The 14740-nt window shown below is 39.2% G+C and overlaps 1 protein-coding gene across 1 annotated transcript in view; it reads right to left on the minus strand.

The window, feature by feature from the left end:
• The window catches only part of PARD3B (par-3 family cell polarity regulator beta), a 542042-nt gene that overhangs the window by 494750 nt on the left and 32552 nt on the right, over positions 1-14740 (minus strand). The window lies entirely within an intron of this gene.

The following is a 14740-nucleotide window of genomic DNA, read 5'->3' on the forward strand; positions in this document are numbered from 1 at the left end:
ATCATTACGAACACCTTGAATTCCAATCGGAAACATAGTGGCAGCCAGTGCAATTCCTTTAAGACCGGTGTTACATGGTCTCTATGAGATGTTCCAGTCATTGCCACTGAACCATGACTTGTTGTGTTGTGTGAATTGAGCCTCACTAAAAACAAACATGGGTTGTTAACTAGGAACGAGTAACTACAAATAGTTCACAAACCAACAACAAACCATGTATCATCTTTGTGGATTGTTCATGGTTAACAAACCATGGTTTGTTAGCATGGCTGGGTTCATACAAGACAACCAACTGTTGTTCCTTCATCAGGACGTCTTATCTAGTGGGTACATTATAAGGATGGCATGTTTCCCACTGGCATGCTTAAGGCCGTTTCACAGTCATCTTGACCACTGTTCCCGCTATTGTTATGGTTAAAGCTCTGAGGAGAAGGGCTCCTGGGGAGCCCTTGTAAAGTAGGGGTCCACCAGGAAGTAACTTATTCCCCCTCCCAGTCCATATTGTTATTGGTTTTCATGCAACCAGAGCTGAGAATTAGTATTCAAGACAGGTTTGAGAATTGAATTTTGGTTAGGTCAGACTTATTAGTAAAGCTCTGACTTCACCAGTGTAAGGGTTAATAAATCACCCCAGAATGTCTGACAAGAGGTCTCACAAGACATGTCTTACAAAAAGGGTAGGCTTTTAGAACTGAAGCTATACTGAACAGAACAATCCCAATTTAGCACCTTAAAGTACAAAAACTAAATGAGCCAGAAATTAAATTTTTATAACAGCTTTTCATTATTTTAGACTGCTTCAAATTACTAGAGACTGAATCTCTCAGCCTGAATTTATTAAAATATAAGTTACATAGTATTAAGCAAGGATGTTTATTAGCTTACGTTCCTATAGTTATTCATGAAAGGCTAATTACAGTTTGAAATGTATACAGCCAGTGTCATAATTAACCACATTGTGATAGTCTAATTAATCATTATAGTCGGAGACCTCATTTTTAATGCAGGAAATTAAGTAAAGAATTCTACAGCATAGAGAACACTTTTTAAAGCACAAGGGATATGAAGACTTTTCAACTTTTGAAACATAGTCTTCAAGCTAGCCAAACACAATTCAAAATACCATTATTGTTATCTGTAGCCATGTTGATCCTGAAAACTCCTGCAATGTTTAATAAACACAAGTTGGCCGCCATGAACTTTAGAGTGTTGCCACTGGTAAGCCAACAGAATCCCAAGTATACGACCTTTACAATATAGGGTTACATGGTTCTATTCAATAAGGCAGCTTCATATTTCAGTCTTGATTGCCTGTCATTAGGGCTTAATGAGAGAGAAAAGATTCAGAGCATTCATAGGAGAAGAAATGGGTGAGAAGTGCTCCTGCCTACTAATGCAATCTGAAGACTGGGGTGCAATAATGAATCCAGAACACCCATTTGTTGTGGATGCACATTGTCAAGGAAGCATCATAGTTGCATCCTTTTCCATTGAGAATGGAGCCAAGGCACCAAATGATGTAACTGGTTCATATCTTCTCTTCGTCTCTATCCCATCCAATCCCCATACACAGACATAATTTATGCAGATTTTATTTCAAAATAAAAGCATTCTGTTTATTAGGATGTATCTAGTGCCCTGTATATTCCTCAAAGCCTCTCCTGAAGGTCAGAGAGATTGCAGGAAAGGCCTGGAATACAGTTTTAGGGGTCTGCAGTGGGACGGAGAAATTGTGCAAGCTGCCTTTGTCCAGCTTTGAGCAACTTCTACTCAAGGACATTCCCAGGCCTTTCCCATTGTTTCCCTAACCCTCAGGAGAGGCTTTTTGGAATGGTGCAGGGGAGAAAGCCACTTTGTGCAAGTAGACTTCCATTCATGCAGCATTGGATACAACCCATAAGCCTGGTTCAGATGCAACATTAAACTATGGCATTGCATGAATGATCCTGCTCAAGCCTTGGGCTTGAACACCCTCCCCTGCTGTATGCTGGAAGAGGAGATCAGAAGCATACTATAAATACTACTAATAAATTAATATGGCAGACACTTCAAAGTTTAAACTAACCAGACTTTATGTCCAACAAGTACAAACTGTGGTTAGTATATATTAAGTTTGTGATCATGGCTTGTTTCAATAAACTAACTGCAGTTCCTGGTTCAGACATAACAAACCAGATGTTTCCAATCTCATCCTCTGGTGTGCACCAAAGGAGAGGCACTCAAGCCTGAAGGTCAAATAGGCAGGTTCTCATAACATAAAACTATGCTTTAACATTGCATTCAAACTAGCCATTACCTCCTAAGTCATGATTTTAAAAACGTGCTCCTGCTTACTGTGCCTCCGGTCCCAAATTATATTTGAAATTAAGGTCTAAGAAGAACTTAAAACCTAAAAAACTGAGAATTATATTAATATAAAAACTAGTATTCTCTACATTAACACTGCATACTCATTTAAACCCATAATTATCTACATACCAACACACTGTTATTCAAAATCCAAGTCTATTTTGCTTAAGTCCTGATGCCATGTGCTACATAACAGATGCAGTAAGCCTATGTATACCAGTTGCTGAGGAACATGGATGGGAGGGTGCTGTTGCACCATTTCCTGCTTGTGGGTTCCTGGTCAACAGTTGGTTGGCCACTATGTGAACAGAATACTAGACTAGATGGATCATTGTCTGATCCAACATGGCTTTTCTTGTGTTCTAAGTACCCTATTTCTTCAATTCTAAGACACACTTTTTCCCCATATAAACATCTCTAAAAATGGGGTGCGACTTAGAATCGCGGGTGTGTCTTAGGTTTTTTTCTGTTGGTGGTACTGAAATTAGTGTGCGTCTTACAATCGATGGCATCTTACAATCGAAGAAATACGGTAGTACTCTAGCCATCCTTTGCATTAGTCCACTGGGGCTGAAAGAAAAATGCTTTAATGGTAACTATTTTAAAGTCTTTGACTCAAGCACTGGTAAGTTAATTTACTATAGTACAAGTCATTATTCCACCGAAAATGTTAGGTGATACCAGTACCTCTTGCTTTCAGATCCAAAATGCTAGAGAAATTGATAGATTTTAAGGAAAACAAAAACACACAAGAGAAAGTTAATCATAGCCACAAGAAAAATCGACCAACCTGCAATTTGATTAACTGATATGCACAGCCATAAACAGTTCTAATTTCTCTGCTGTGGTTTAAGTTTTTAATGTACTTGAAATATAGTTGATGCCAAAAAAATAAGCTAAGCTTATTTATTATTATAACTAGTATATTAAGTGTTTCCTCTGTGTTGATAAAATTTATTAACGGACTAATACTACTAAGAACATGCATTCAGAAGTTCCCAAACAATGTTTTGGCTGCAAAAGCATGAACAGCACTTCATCATCATTAATGTTTAAAAAGCAAAAAAGAATTAAAATAAAATTCCATAGATGCAAAGAGATGGTTCTAAAAAAGTGTCACCATCATGACATCACTTTTAACCATCAAGTCATAGTACATAAAAACAAGAATTAGTGAAGACAGGTTAAAGAGTGGGATATGGGGGTCACAGAAAACACACACCACCCTTCCCCTCTCAAATGACCACACTCACCCCACTCCACTGTGAACATTAACTATGGTTAGCACTACTGAGGATTCACTCTTAAGCAAAGTTTGAAGATGGTTAAAGGGTGTGTGACTTGGTTTACATGTAACGACAAACCATCAGTTTAAAAACTAATAGGTTGTTTTCCACGAGTGGCTGCACTGCCTGTAGTATGCCTGCCACTTCTACTTTTTACTGTACAACCCAAGATCAGCTCCTTTGTAAGTTGTGTCCGAATCCAGACCAATGGTTGTTGAGGTGCAAAACAACCCAGGGGTTAACCTATAAAGGAACTGATCATGGATTTTGCAGTAAAAGTGGAAGTGGCAGGCACGCTGCAGGCTGTATGCCTGCTTGTTCCCACCCATTGGTTTAAAACAATTCTGTGCAAACAGACCCTGTATGTGTGTGAGAAAGAAACATATAGAATGTACTCGAAATACCATAGTCTGCTGCAACTACTTAACCATGGTAGTGTTACATCTGTGCTAGCCCAAAATTGGCCAACAGAAAACATTTAGCACAGCACATCTACCATTCAACTGCAGCATTAAGCAGTATTTTGTAAAAATGTTCATGAGACAACACAAATTTTATAGCTACACAGAGTTTGCTATAAACATACACATACGCAGCAGGTCTACAAGTAGCGAGAAATCAAAATGTAGACGTTCATGTTTGACCGATCCAAACATTCAACTTCTAAATACTCTGTCCACACTTTTAAAAAAAACAGACAAAGAAATTGTAAAGGCAGCTCAGAGGGGGGGGGGGGAATCTTGACAAAGAATGAAACAAACACACTTTACATTTATTGTCATTGATTTAATAGCAACCTGAGAGAGGACAGTAAATCTATTTTTTAAAACATTCATACTTTATTTATCTTTGGAAGAATCATGGCAATTGTCTACACTTCATATCTTACACTGGCAATTTACTGAAACAGGGTAATTAAGTTATTACATTTCTTCACTTCTTACAACCCCAACCCCACCTGAAATATGCTATCATAAAAATGTGCCAGGCAATTTAAGAGAATGGTAATCTACATGCACTTTTTAAAATGAAGTGCTTAAAATTCGGAAGATAGTATTTATTCATTTTCTACACCAGCTTCAAACATATTGCCTCAAGATGACAGCACAACAAAAATCAATAGGATGTAAGATTTTTTTCAACAGCTAGGGAGGAGGAAAGTTTCCAACAGATAGCATCATTAATGGCTCCAGCAAACACAATAAAGAAGGGGGGGGCTAAGAAAATAGAGCAGATTCCAGTGTCTCTGTGTTTTAAGTGGCATGGCATTTATGGGTGATATTATTTTGGAGGGCGGACTCCAGTCCTACCTCCTCCTGATAATCCTTCTCCTAATTCCACCTCCATTGTTTCAGCATTTAACCTGCTCAGCCACCCCAGTTCATTCACCTGTATGGCCTTTCCATGCTAGCAAAAAAAATATTTTTGGGATTGACAGGACAGTGAAGAAATCGAAAGAGTTTTCCAAACTGTCTGCCCCATGTCCTCTCCGCCCCCTGGTGCTACTCCATTCCCCAAACCACTACCTGGAAGAGGAATGAACTGTTAGAAATGTCCTGGCACTGTTTCTGAAAGGAGGTAAAGCAATGGCCACAGATTACTCCCTTTCCCCTTCCAAAGCTAGACCTTGGCTAACAGTGTTGTTGAGATAAAATATATTCCTATATTCAGAATTTTAATCTATCCTGGATATAGTAGCAAAATAAATAAATATACATGGATAATTTATTTATTTATTTATTTATTTAATTACATTTATATACCGCCCCACAGCCGAAGCTCTCTGGGCGGTTTACAACATTTTAAAATAGTAAACATTAAAAGTATACAATTTAAAAACACACACACACACACATAAAAACAGTATAAAAACAACAGTATCCATTTAAAAACAACAATTGTGGGGTCCATTAAAAACAAACTTAACGTTGTTAAATGCTGTTAAAATGCTGTTAAAAATGCCTGGGAGAAGAGAAAAGTCTTGACCTGGCGCCGAAAAGATAACAATGTTGGCGCCAGGCGAGCCTCATCGGGGAGATCATTCCACAGTCGGAATTCCAAATCCTTACTGTCTGTAAAAAAACAACACCCTCCATATCATTCAAAATTATGCTTCCCCCCCCCACCTTACTATATATAACACGCACACACCCCAAAAGAACAAAAGCAAACAAACCACAAAATCATTTGAATTTCTTCATAGGGCATTTGCGCCAAAGCAGCGACAGAAACTGAATCCAGTTCAACGATGACATAAACCAATTCTGAAGGCATACATTTTAAAGACATTAGCCAATTCATTACTATTGCCATGGATGACGGGATTAGTCTACCTTTTAATCTTTCCAAAAGTGTTTTTTTCCAGCCATATCTTTTTCCATGGGAGTACTCTTAGAATGGATTCCCATGGAGAAATCTACATGGACGAACATTGAACTGAACTAAGGTCAACACTGAACATGGAAGAACACTGAACCTACATGGAACATTCACATGTGTATTCAATGAAAATCAAATAAGGAGATACAGTCCACAAGGATTTTCAGTTCTGATTCTGCCATAGACCTCAGCCGTTCTTCTAATTCTCCACCGGATTCTTGCCTCACATTTCCCAAGCTACTTGGGGTAAAATCCAACTAAGTCCTACTTAAAGTAGATCTACTGAAATAAATGGGATTTAAGTTAGTCACGCCTAACTGGTCCCATTCATTTCAATGAGTCTACTCTACGTAGGACTTAGTTTGTATTTTACTCTCAGTGTTTATGTGTTCTGAAGATAATGAGCAAGTTCCCAGGCTTAAACCCACTTGTAGGAGATCAATGTGCTGGCAGCATCAAGCCCCCCTATTTAATTCTATCCCCCATATTTCATTGTGCCCTATTGATTTTTTTATAGACTCTTGCCTGTTGCTGACCCTGATCCTGCAAATAAACACAAATATCCTGCCAGCCCTAGACATTTCATATGGTCTTAAAACATTAAACTTCTTCAGAGGATTTAGGTTTCATCATAAAATCTGGCTAGCTTAGCCTTGCTTCTGAGTAAGCACTTTAGAAGTCAACGAGGGCTGATTCCAACATTAACAAACTTGTCACCCATAGTACCCTTTGGAAATTGGTAAGGTCCTAGAATTTGCAATATTATTTTTTCTTATTTTATTTACAAGCCAAATAGGGGATAAAGAAACAAGAAGGTTCAGATGGCAGCTTTTATTGTCCAATTATAACAATATATAAAAATCTCAATGGCAGCCTATTTCTCATGTTGCATTATTCCTTTTTGTAGATAAGCCCACAAACACGATGTCTGGAGAAATAAATAAAATCCTGGATAGTTAAAATGTCACACAATATCATTTCTGCACCACAAGTGTCTACAGATACTACCCAAAGTGTTGTGGAAATGAATTATAAAACTCTCTCAATAACAGCCTCTTCATCTTTACCTCTCTATCATTTCAACATGATCTATTAAAAATTAATTGACAATGCTTCTGCCCAGAGCCTTTGACATATCTACACATCCAAAATTCTAGAGTTAATTACCCAATGCTATGTTCCAAATACGTAACAACAAACGAAACAGAGCACTGCACCCCTGTGCTGCACACAGATAGTCTTGTATTCACCTTTTATAGCCCAAATAGTTGCAGTGCAGTAGCACTGTTCTAAATTCTTAAATCATATCTTCTCAAGTCACAGGTCTTGCACACTAAGTACCACTCAGGTCTTTCTCCAGCATGCTTTTTTTTTTTTTAAAAAAAAAAAGGTAGTCCAACCAAAATGCCTCTTGTATGGCTCCCAGAGATGTGTTTATCATAGCAGTTGACAAGGCAACCCAAGTGTTTTATAGGCACTAAGCTGTTTCTCCTATTATTAGTTTGCTGCCTGAGGACAAGTGCCAATGATGTTCCTCCCACCTCCCACTGCCTCTTAGAAGAAGTGAACACTGCAGTTGTGTGTGTGTTTTTCTGTAGGGTTGTTCTTTTTACCTTTCCAAAATTACCACCCTTTTGCAGCCCAGTGTCTCAAGGGGCAAAAAACAAATAAAGATTACATGAACCTTGGCCTCCTAACCTCTCACTTTTATAAATAAATAAATAAATAAATAAATATATAAATATATATATATATATATATATATATATATATATATATATTATAGAGCACAGGACCAAGTATGAAATCTATCCATTTTCCCCTCCATTGAGGTCATACTTTCAAACTCAGCAAACTCTGTTATGGGAGTAGATGTTGGCAGGCAATTACAAGCCAAAATGATTTGAAAAGCTAGACTGGGGTGGGGTGGGGTGTGGGGTTCTTGCCATATTTTACCCTAAGGGTATATAAATAAGTCTACTCTTCACAACCCTCAGTGAATTCTCTTTAGAAGTGGTAACAAATAGTATGAACTCCAATAGCGAAATCTTCACCAGTAAAGGTGTTGACACAACCAAACATTAAAAACGCCCAGACAACATCCAGGGCTCATATGCACCCATTTCAAATAGACAGCTAGTATGTATCAATCCCTCTGGAAAATGCTCGGCTTTTAACCTGATCTACGGCGATCAAACAATTCACAGGAATAAATAGCCTACATAGATCGTTACTTTTATTATATACTGCATACCAGTTGTTAGTATATCTCGAGTTTCTACCTATTCATCAAACATATACTTAACAATACTGTCTGCCTACAGGGTTTTCAGCTTTGCAACTCTGTACAGCCATAGAAATTTTGGAACATTTAGTTCAACAGAGGTACACGTTACCAAAAAATAGTTTGTAGCAATATGTATATATATCAGAAATTATTTCAAAGGCCATTTCTCTCCAAAGTGGCTTCCTCTACCAGTGTTGCATGGAAATGGCTCAAAGATTACATTTTAATGATTTATATTCCACCTTTCCAACAGCAAAAATGACAAAAGAGAGACTTCCTTTCTCAGGGCAGCATTAAAAAACCAATATACATTAAACACAGAATCTAAGATGCCATGCCAAATGTCAGAACAGCATAAAAACCCATATTAGAGAGGAAATTCGTACTTAAAATGCCTAGGAAAGTAAAAGGAGCCTTTGCTTGATTCAAGTGGGGCGGAGGGAGGTTGCTGCTTTTGACCTAAGATCAGAGCAAGTAATTTGTAGAGAAACAGAGGGTTGTGTCCAATGGTCCCTCTCCCTTGCAGACTCCAAAACCTGCTCTGGATGGTTGGAGAACCCTCTACAGCAGATTTGGAGGGTGTGTTGGAGGAGAGCAAGTGTAAATCTGCTCACGTAATGCTGTATCTAAAAGACTTACTATAACCCACTGTTGTTACTGGTCTTCCCCCTCCATATTTCCCATACTGACCTTCGACCATGCGTGGCTATAGGAACCAATCCGTTCTAGCTAAACTTTCAGTGCACACTCTTTCCACCTTTTCCATCCCCAAGTGCTGGGTCAAAAGAAATAATGGGGGTGGGACACTTCCTCTGGACAGATTTCACTACCCAATGTTTGAATACATTACATCTTAACTACCAGCACAGGGGGGGGGGGGGGGGGGGAAACAGACTGAAACAAATAAACTGGAGAATAATCCATGAGACTTCTATTCCTTGTGCATCAAAATATTCAAATCAACATAAAAGCATCAGTTAAGTGACAGGATGTAACGTTCTAAAAATAACCAAAAGAAAATTAAGTGCAAGGGTCCCACATTTTATAAAACAACAAGTCTCCCTCTCATTCATAAAAGCAGTAATCTACTTTCATTCCCACGTACTTACTCAGTATCAATTTGTAACCAATATGCAAATACATTATTTAACCCATAGGAAGGATATCAGTATAAAAGCTACTGCTCCTTGTTAATGCAAGAAGCTTTCTTCTCATCCCTCTCCTCTGCAGCAAAACATACCTACCGTATTTCTTCGATTCTAAGACGCCATCGATTCTAAGGCGCACCCCATTTTAGAGATGTTTATATGGGGGGAAAATATTCTGCCATGCATGGGGAGCGGATTGCAGGCAGGTAAGGGAAGAGATGTGGGTGGGGGCCAACCGGGGAGCACGTGCAAGGGCCCGGAGGCTTTACCAGCTGCCACCACTTCTTGCAGGGAGCGGGAGGGGGTCGTTCATGAGGCACAGCTGCATGTCCCGCCCACACCCCGGTCCAGCAACTCACCTCCCGGGCGTCGCCTCCGTCTTCCCAGCCGGCGCTGCTGCTCCTCCTCTGCTGCACAGAACCAGCAGCTGCAAGAAGCCGGTGGCGCTCACCCGCCTCGCAAACCCTCCGCGAACCCTGCAGCGCCCGCCCGTCCGGCCTGGCCCCATGCGCAAGGCGAGGCGCGCGCCAGGCCCGACCCGAAAGGAGCCGCATAGCCATGCCCACTAGGCCCAATCGGGCCGGCTGTGCTCATGGTGCGGTGGGCGGGGCCCGCTTAGGGCTCGGAGCTCAGTTGGTGTGTGTGTGAGCCCGGTTATTTCTGGGGAGCACATTCCCCAGCCTACATGGTGAGTGCATAGCTGCTTAGGTGCTCAACAAGCCCTTGAGCCGCCTGGGCATTGAGAGCAGGGTGGAGGGATAACAGCGTACTTTGCAGGTGATTCTAAGACGCCATCGATTCTAAGACGTAGCCCGTTTTTAGAGATGTTTATATTGGGGGAAAAGTGCATCTTAGAATCGAAGAAATACGGTAGTAGTAACTCATGAATGTTGTCTGCACCTAAGCTTTCTTTTGAAAAATTGTTCTCTATCTAAGCTCTTTCCCTTTCACACATTTCAACCCAATTAGAGACAAGGCAGATTAGTGTGAAAAAGGCAGATAATTTAAAAAAAGGTATGCATAAAAGTCAAATGTGTTTAATTATTTCAATATTTCTGGTATATGACAGATTTATTTTTAAAAGGCAATGAAATAATGCTTTGAAAAATGAAATAACAGCAGATTACCTACTATAGGTCTGTCTACTAGATTTTAACTGCATAACCTGCACCCCGCCCTGAGATCCTAGTGATGTAGTGCAGGATACAAATGTTTTAATACGTAATAAATAAATACTGACTTCATTTGTCCATTCATTCAAGTTCTGGATTTTGCCAATAACACATCAGCGGAACTACTAATTTTCAATAACTCAGTTTTTCCATGAATATTTTCAGGAATTTACACAGGGATAGGTATCAAACCATTTGTTTTGGAATATACAGGTTGAAGGTTGTTGGTTTTTTGTTTTGTTTTTTAAAAAGACCTCTTAAAATTCACTGTTTCATAGAAAACTTTTCAAAGGGATGTAAGTGCACTGCTACTTTAGCAACACACATCATGTTAACTATACTATCCTCACATGACAAACTGAACAAGGAGCTACTCACATCTAAACAGCAGCATGGGGGTGAAAAACAGTATGCAAAGTTACAAACTGAGGGCCTACAAACTAACTGGAAAAGATAAAACACACTGATAAAAATGTTTACTTTTAAGGATTTCTTAAAACTGAATCTTTTAAAACTACACGTACACTGAAGAATCACAGTTAATATAACAACAGTATTATTATACAGGATTAAGAGATACTTTTGAACATTTTATAAAGTACTTCACATATATTAGCACAATAACGCTTTCAGCAACCCTGTGAGGGAGGTTCAGTATTATTATCCTCATGCTAACGATGACGAGTTGAGGCTAACCATGAGTGCTTTGCCTAAGGCACCTATGTTCATAATGTAGGTGAATCTGAACTAGGAAATTCCCAGCTTATGCCTTAACACAGGGGTGGGTAACATCGGGGATCCAAGGACCATTTTTGCACCCCTGTGGGCCACACCCTGCTGCCACTCCATCACCAATTTTGGGCAGCAAACTAATACACTGGTTAAATTTGCCCATTTCGACCTTCTGTAGCTGTAGTGTGCAGTAGTGTGGTGGCAGTAGTGTGGTGGCAGCATACAAGGGCCTTCAGGGCGGATGTGTGTGGAAATGGTCCCCATACAATTTCTTTTTGTCGCTGCAAATGTTAGTGGGGTGGTGGCAGCTGCCGCCCTGGTAGCCCAAGAGCTGCATGTTGTCCAGCCCTGCCTTAACAACTATAATACTGCACACCAACAGGAGAGTTGGGAAGTCCCTTGTGGAAATCTCACCTCAACCTCATGTACTGAATTCACTACACGACCTCATGAAAAGTGTTATTTCCACCCTCCCATCTGTAACATGAGTATAACAATACCAGCCACTCTTACAGCAGGGGTGGACAGAAATTATATCTTTGCATGTTTGGACTTCAACTCCAAGCATTTATCACCATTGGCCATGCTAAGAGAGGCTTCTGGAAGTTGAAGTCCCAAACATCTGGAATTCTATCTTCTGCCCACCTACTTTACAGGGATGTTGAAAAGGTTACTGAGATAGTGTATACTGATTACTTCAAGTACTTGGCCTTTATACCATGCAGTCTTCTTAATATTATGATTACAGCACTAAGGGGTATAAATTAGGGAGGAGCATGGAATCAGGCAACTTGAAAGATGGAAGCAGGAGCATGGAAGCAGGAGCATGGGGAGGAGCATTTAACAGTGTGCTAAATGCTGAGATACATTCCTTGCCCAGTGGACCAGACAATCTAGTCAATGTGGACAGAAGAAAGATGTAAGGAGAAAAGAGCTGAGAAAGAAGCAAAAAGGACACAAAAGATAAGGCACGTTTAACTAGCAGAAGATAAAGAAGAGCAGGTGGTCTAGAGTAGGCTTTGTCAACTATGTGTAGCAGTTGCAGATTTGGGGACCTTCCAGACAGTGAACTTCTTTAATTATACACAAAGAAATGGTAAGCCAGGCAGCAAGGGGAAAAAGCTAGAAAAGTAGAATGGAAAGGCAGCTTGTGACACATTTTGGTTGGAGAAATATTTGGTTATAACATAGCCTTAAAAAGGGCATTACCTCCAGAGGAAGCAATGAGATTTTGGAAACATGAATAAGATCCCGTGGTTGGGGGGTAGCACTTTTATGTTAAGCATGATTATGTTAAGAGAATTTAGAATATATGTTTATCAAATGTTTACTTTATATCATTGTGTATTATGTAGTATTGTTTTATATCGTATTGATGTATTGTTTGGATGTATTAAATAAAAAAAATTAAAAAGGGGGGCATACAAGGGGCAGGAGATAGAGGAAATTTAAAAGGTATGCGCTTAATTTCCTCTCTGATCAAATATCTTTATAGTTCTCCGAAAAGACGAAGTGTACATGAATAGCTGGTTCCTCAAAAGGATAGGAAACTTAAGAGCTCCATTATACCAGAATACTTTGTTTTGCTCATCATCTCCAAAGCCCACCCCATTCCTATTACCTCTAACAGCTGTTAGCCAGCTCTTCTCTAAAATCCCAACAGTTAATTAGCAACAAGACACAGTAAACATGTACAGCATGCCACATTTAATTATACTGTAATTTTCTTAACTTAGAAACAGCACATTATTTAAATTTGTGTCTTTTTTTAAGGAAGACAAAACAATTTTTAGCTTAACGTCTAAAAATGTCTCCCCAAGTTTCTTTGACTACTCTAAGATTGTCAAATTGCTTGAAGTACCCAACATGGCAGGGTCTTGCTATTTACTGTTTTACTCTGTACAGCACCATGTACATTGATGGTGCTATATAAATAAATAAATAAATAAATAATAATAATGTAAGAAGATAATAGACATATTTTTTTTAAAAAAAATCCCTATATTTTAATTGGCAAGGTGTTAAATAGAAGTGGGCGATGCCTAATTCTTTTCTTTTCTCCCAGCCCTGAAAAACTGTAGGAAGATATAGTACTTTAAGATAAAGTATTTCAAGAATCGTTTTTTTGTCTTATCCAATCACTTTAATTCTTTCTGCAGATACTTCCTAACTACTGGCCTACTAGAAGATGCTAGCTTTTTTAAAAAAATATTACTCTTTCACCTCTTGTACTTCAGTTCACAGTTGACTAGGACAAGGTAGCCTATGGAGGGTGCCTGATTGCTTTGCACATTAATTTTAAAGGTTCAGTACTACAAAACACAGATCAGCCACTTGAAAGAAATAAAATGCTCTGATAACCTCTCGTTTGGATTACTGTGGGGCTGCCTTTGAAAACGGTCTGGAAACTTCAGCTGGTACAAAACAGGACAGCCCGAATACTAACAGGGACTGGCCAATGAGACCACATCACGCCAGTCCTTTTACAACATTCTTGGCTGCCAGTCCAGGTCCGGGACCGATTCAAAGTGCTGGTACTAACATTCAAAGCCTTAAATGGCTTGGGGCCAAGTTATTTGAAGGAACGCCTCCTCCCATATGTACCTGCCCAGACCTTAAGATCATCCACAGGGGTCCTTTTCTGTGAGGCAGGTGGCTACTAGGAGGAGGGCTTTCTCTGCTGGGGCACCCCGGCTGTGGAACGAGCTCCCCAGAGAGGTTCGCCTGACAACTACACTGTACTCCTTCCGTCGCCAGCTGAAGACCTTTTTATTGTCTCAGTATTTTAACGCCTAATTTAACGTAAATTTAAATTTTGCTGTTTTAATTCCGTATTTTAACCTATATCAATTTCTGCTGTGTGGTTTTATCCTGGTTGTGCTTTTTATATTGTATTTTGTATTTGTGTTTTTAGACTGTTGGTTGTTTTATTATGCTTGTTATGGTTTAAATTTTTGTAAACCGCCCAGAGAGCTTCAGCTATTGGGCGGTATAAAAATGTAATAAATAAATAAAATAAATAAATAATGTCAAAGTCAAGCAGACAAAACAAAAAGGCAATGCAAAGATTAGTCTGAAAGTTCACTCTATTGAACCGAATGAGTTCTTCTTATCATCATCATCATAAGCAGTCCAGACATTTTTTTTCCTGATGAGAATGAAGACACGCACACACAGAATAATTCCTTCTGCATACAGAACTCTCTTAACTCCCATTAAGAATGGAAAACTTAGGATACAAGTCTATATAAATAAATTAAAAAAAAATGAGAATATGCAACATAATTAACCAAGAGTTTTAAAACACCAACGGCTGCTTCATAATGTTACATTTTTCCTCCACGGGAGATAGTTGCCATCTATGAAATGGACCAATGTCACAGTATA

Source organism: Elgaria multicarinata, chromosome 2 (genome assembly GCF_023053635.1).
Source record: "Elgaria multicarinata webbii isolate HBS135686 ecotype San Diego chromosome 2, rElgMul1.1.pri, whole genome shotgun sequence".
In the NCBI taxonomy this organism is placed as follows: Eukaryota; Metazoa; Chordata; class Lepidosauria; order Squamata; family Anguidae; genus Elgaria; species Elgaria multicarinata.